The sequence below is a fragment of the Salvelinus namaycush genome, chromosome 3, assembly GCF_016432855.1.
Source record: "Salvelinus namaycush isolate Seneca chromosome 3, SaNama_1.0, whole genome shotgun sequence".
Classification (NCBI taxonomy): Eukaryota; Metazoa; Chordata; class Actinopteri; order Salmoniformes; family Salmonidae; genus Salvelinus; species Salvelinus namaycush.
The window spans coordinates 27151625-27157761 of NC_052309.1; positions in this window are offsets into that span (position 1 = coordinate 27151625).

The window sequence follows — 6137 nt, forward strand, 5'->3', positions numbered from 1 at the left end:
TTATTGTATACGTTTTTTTTCATTTTTTCTTGGAAGCCTGGCTTCCCTTGGCATCCATGAATACACACCTCTGGACCTCTGAGATACCATTCCCATCATCTCCTCCTCCAGCTGTCTGCACTCACACTCACACACACACACACATGCGCTGCACATGCACACCCGAACGCTCGCTCGCTCGCACACACACAAACACACACACACACACACACACACACACACACACACACACACACACAAACACACACACACACACACACACACAAACACACACACACACACACACACACACACACACACACACACACACATACACTGTCTCTTCTCTCTTCTCTCTCCTCTCAGTTCTCTGCCACAAACACATTTACTTCTCTTCCGTTTCTCAAATGCTATCATTTGGCATCCCAGTTAAAACAAATCTGTTTCTTTCCACACCTTTTCTCGCTCTGCTCATCATTCCATCTCAATATGACTTTTCTGTTCCTACACAGCCTGTCTCCTCCGTTCCTTTCCATTAAATCAACTACCAAAGTTCTGAGAATTACCATAATTATTCATCCACGTCATTATAATAATGATCGTTACACTGATTTTACACTGGAATCTCCTCGCTGCAATTATCTATTATGTTCTGTATGTGTTATTTATCTAAAAACATTCTCCCTGTGATTCTACACACACACACACACACACACACACACACACACACACACACACACACACACACACACACACACACACACACACACACACACACACACACACACAGAGAGAAAGAGAGAGAGGAGCATGTAAAAGGGAAGCTGAATCCTCTCCTGGGGTTGTGTCTCCTGATTACAGAAAGTACTGAATGAAATTAATAAGATAAACATCTGAGCTGCTGTAGAATATTTCCTGTGGATCTAATCACAGCACTGGCACAGAACAGAGGGGGGAGAGTTGGAGGGAGGGAGAACAGTTTATAAAATCAGGAGTTAGAAAATCACCCATCTCTTCCACGCACACGCAGGAGAGGGGGGAGGGATCCGCAGATGTGCAGCGACCTCTCTGCAGTTTAATCCCCCCTCCCTTTCTCCATCCTTTCTTCCCTCCATCCCTCCCCCCTCCCTCCCTGACACACATTCCACATACTCCAACTGCCAGGCACAGCAGAGAAGTCTCTTCCTCCCCCCAAACACACACACACACAGAGAGAGAGAGAGAAGAGTCTGCAGAGCTTGTCCTGTCTGATTCCCATGATATCCAGGCTAATGGGGGTGCTGTGTTGAAGGGTCTGGTTAGCCACTACCACACTTAGAGTACTGTCCAGTTATATGGTCGTCTGCAGCAAAGAAATATATTTTTAAAAAGCTCCAAATTCGAAAGGAATATTATCCAAATGCATCAGAATCTCTCATGGCTTCACGTTGAAAAATAATTACTATCCAGTCATATATTTTTTTTAAACACAGTATTTTTCAGGCCAGTACATACTAGCAACACGCATAACCACCAAACCAGACAGGCAAATTCAGGGCAGCTAAGACAACCCAAGCCAAGGACAAATTGCCTAAAATCTACAGTTTTATGTAGAGCCTTAGCTGAATGGAACTCTTTACCAATCCATATTTCTCAGGCAAAAAGTAAATCCACCTTCAAGAAAAAAATATGCGATAGACCATATGACTGGAAAGGAATAGAAAGCATCAACTGAATGTTAACTGTGTTTCCTGTCAGATATTTTAATTGTCTGTATTATCTACTTGTTGAATGTTTGTGAAGTCTTGATTTGTGGCTGTTTGTAATGTCTTGTTAATTGGTGTTGGACCCCAGGAAGATTAGCTAGCGTTACGGCATTAGCTAATGGGGATCCTAATAAAAATTACAGAAATTACACTGGGGCCCATCCTTCAGCCCCATCTCATTGCGTATTTGAGAAAATGATCCAGTGATTCTGGTGTCTGGATGACTCCCATGTCTGAAGCACTTCTCAGGGACACTGAAGGGAAGAAGGTCTGGCATGGCCATGAGAACAGTCCTGATTGAAGATGTGAATGAGAAAGATATGGTTTCCTCGCTTGGCAGTACTATTTTAGTGGAGGAGAGTAGCCTAATCAAAATGGACTGTTTCCGAGTGTCTTCCCACTCTTCCCTCTCTTCTCCCACTCTTCCCTCTCTCCTCTCTGCCCCCTCTGGGTCCTCTCTGGTGCCTGCCCCTCCACGACACCTCCACCTGTCAACAGCTCCAGGCTGCAGCCCTGAAGCTGACACACACACACGCCCACGACGCCAGGCTCAGGAGCTTGCCATGAGGTCCAGAGCAGCGGGTCGGAGGGCTGGGGTGGTAGGGGTGGAAGCTAGAGGGTTATTCCATTCAATTCAATTTCCTATACATTATTTGTACCCAGGGTGCAATTGAGCGGGTCTGAGAGTAAAAATGCAGAAAACCAACAAGATACAACAATAATAGACTACTTTTACTCAATACATACTTTACAATAAGTGAATGGGCCTGAATGAACGGACATCAATTAAAGGGATAGTATACTTTTTTAATTTTATTATAAACAATATTGTATACATAAAGAAGTGCAGTCACAACTTATATAGATAGTGTGTATGTCCATCCTAGAAGCTCCATCCACATGCCAGGTTCAGGAGTGACAGACAGGGTCTCTCTCCAACACACACATAAGGCTGAGCTATGGTCCACTGCCTGCTCTCCTCTAATAACCTGTTAGATAGTTGCTAACTGCTAACTGCACGCATGCACGCACACACACACACACACACACACACACACACACTCACACTCACACTCACACTCACACTCACACTCACACACGCACACGCACACGCACACACACACACACACACACTCACACTCACACACATACACTGGTTTAGTCTTCTAAGCAAACAGAGGCAGTGAATGTTGTGTTTGGGCTCCAGATATGCATTATTTGTGTCTGACAGCTGTATGGAGATTTGACAGACAGGTGCTTTTGTTCCTCTGTGGCTTTGAGACTGACTCCCTGGGCATCCAGGACAGTGCCTGTATAGAAACAACAAGGGACACATAGAAGATGCACAAGCAGCCGGGGTAGGGGGTCGCGCAGGGAGCAGAACGCCCCTGACCCCTAACGCCTACTCCTTTAACACAGAGGTCAAAGGTTAAGGATGGAAGTAGCATCACTCATGAGCTTGTCTCCTTACTGGCAGAGCAGAAGAGAGGATGACAGATCACAGGGGAAGCTGGTTTGAGGTTGTGGAAGTACAGCCATAGGAGAGAATGAAGGATGTTATCAGACGAAGGTACACGTTCCATGACACCGATCTTATATTTGAGAATTGTCTATTGTGTGCTTTGGTGTAAGTGTGTGTGATATGCATGTTGGTTTCAATGTGTAAAGCAAATTATCTTTCCATTAATGAATGTCTTTCTTTCCATCTAAATACAGCACGCTCTTTTACAATATAAATGACCAGTAAGCAGTACATTACTGTTTTTCTAGTGGATTATTACAGCTGTTAGCCATTGCTGTATTTGTGATATCTTTCTGGATGAAACTGGACAGTCTAGAGTAGAGAGGAGCATGTGTCTGCTTGACCAGTGTCATTTGGGTAGTCTCAATCTAATACAGTAGAAATACACAAATGGTAAAAGTGGGACAGAGGTAAGCACTTTTGTATGGAAACATTACTTATCTCCATCAAAACATCAAAAACGGTGTATGTGATGGGGTTACTATCCTCAAAAGGATTGTAAAACAAGGGAAATTGTGGAGACATTTCAGTGGGGACATGCAGGTGGGAGACGCTAAGGTCTGCTTTAATGCATTTCTATTTGTCATGATGAGCAGAAAGGAAGTGTTTTTCTCAAGTGCATGCATACTAACACACACACAAGTATTCACTCCTATAAGAAGCCATTAGTGTGAGCTGGCCTTGATGACTTATTTATGGGGCCAACAGAGTGACGTGAGGGAGTGGAGTGAAGAACCACAGACAAAGACCTGCTCCCCTTGACCATACAGTTTGGTCCATACAGCGCACACACACACACACACACACACACACACACACACACACACACACACACACACACACACACACACACACACGCACGCACGCACGCACGCACGCACGCACGCACGCACGCACACATGCACACACGCACGCACGCACGCACCAAAGAAGAGGCAGCGAAATGCAGGCCGTTTGGAAACACCTTTTATTGGTTATCTTTAGCCATGAGGGCTGCAGCCGCCACACCACTCCAAGAGATACCAAACCAAAAAGCCAACAACAGTCATCATCATCCTCGCAACATCCACCGTTAAATAAATACTTTTCTCTCATCGCAACCATTAAATAAATATCTGTGACGCATCTGTAATATCAGCAACGGAAAAGAAATATGTGTGAAATGTATATTTAATATATATATAATATATTCATTTTGATAAATTTCTATGTGTCCATATATTCTCCTTAAATTCTTTTACAACATACAAGATGCCAATTGTACCAAAGCAATATTTACTAATACGACATGGGGAGGTTTAGTGGTTAACCTGTAGCCTGCATACAGCACCCTAGAGGGTTAGTTGTTATTCTGTAGAAATGCATGTACTGTACAGTACAGTACCTACACACTGAGCCCTTCCACTCAACATCTGACCACCTGGGAGAGCTCTACACGGGCTGGACTGTGGAGGAGAGACCATTAACCTGGGCCTTGCACAGTGGCCGTGAAGTGTGTGCGTGAGTGTGTATTTGTGTGTGTCTGAATGTGTGCGTGTGAAATGAATCCCAGAGGAGATAGTGAAGTTGAGGTACAAATAACAGGTTTGGCCTATGGTCAGTGAGCTTCTCCTCCACAGTGAAAAACCTCTAAAACGGTTAGAAGTATTGACCAAGTCTGACTCAAAGTAAATGTTCAATATAATAGAAAATAATCATAGAAACATTGATCATAATAAAAAGGGAACAAAAGCAGGAATAAACATACACACATGAATAGGATAACAGTCAGTATGTACATACAAAAATATAGCAAAGCAACTTTAACAACTCGGATGAGTGTGTATGTGTGTAGGTGAATAAACGCCCAGACACACATTACATACAGTACAAGCACACACACACAGACATGCTTGACATGGCGTGTTACTTTTCACATCCCGGGTTTTGGATATCAGTGCATAAGACAACCAGACCTCCCAGACTCAGTCCCTCCCTATCCCTTTATCCCTCCATCCCTCCCCACCTGTTCTTCACCTCCCCATGTTGCTTAGTTCTGACCTCACTTCCACAGGTTAACATCAGTCTTCCTAACCTCCAGCCCCCTGTCCCCAATCTCCTCTGTCCTTTCCTTTTCTCCTTCCTCCACTTCCACAGATCTCTCCCACTCTCTCTTTTCCTCCATTTCACCTTCCACACACACCTCCCTCCATCCCTCCCTCTTTCCCCATTAGAAGCTAATTGCCTCCTGATCAACTCAGAGGAGGAGGACTGTAACCTATTAGTTCATTGAGTGGGTGGGTATGTGACTAGGGGTCGGTGGGTGGGCCTGCCTGGGGTTTATCAAACTGGCCAGAGGAATCTGTCAAGAAGAGAAAAGCCCTGTCAAGGTATATACTGTATGTCGTTGCAAAATGCCTCATGTGTTGTGGACGAAGTGGTAAGGATTGAGGACGGATCTGTAAAGAAAGTGAAATTTCTTATCTGGCTTCCTGTCCTAACTCCTGTGATGTCCCTCTGTATTTGGACTGTGGGGTAGCGCTGTCTCTTTGGTCCCTTTGCACGGTGGATAGCAGCAGTCCAGATGGAGGGAGGAATAGAGGAGGGGGGAGGCTTGGGGAGGGTAACTGAGGGAGGCTGAGGGATGGGTAGACTAGAGGCAGCGGGTAAGGAGGGGTGAGGCGGGGGAGATGAAGGCGGTGAGGGGTCGGGGAAGGCTGGCGTCAGCCTGCCGTGGAGAAGAAACCTGACCAGACTCTGGGTCCTCTGAAGCAGCTGCTCTAAAAATAAAACAGGAGGCTTCTGCTGACAGCAAACACCGACAGGCCAGACACACACTGCTGCAGGAAGGGGACATGTGGTCCCACACACACATACACACACACACACATATATACTGTACATACACAGGC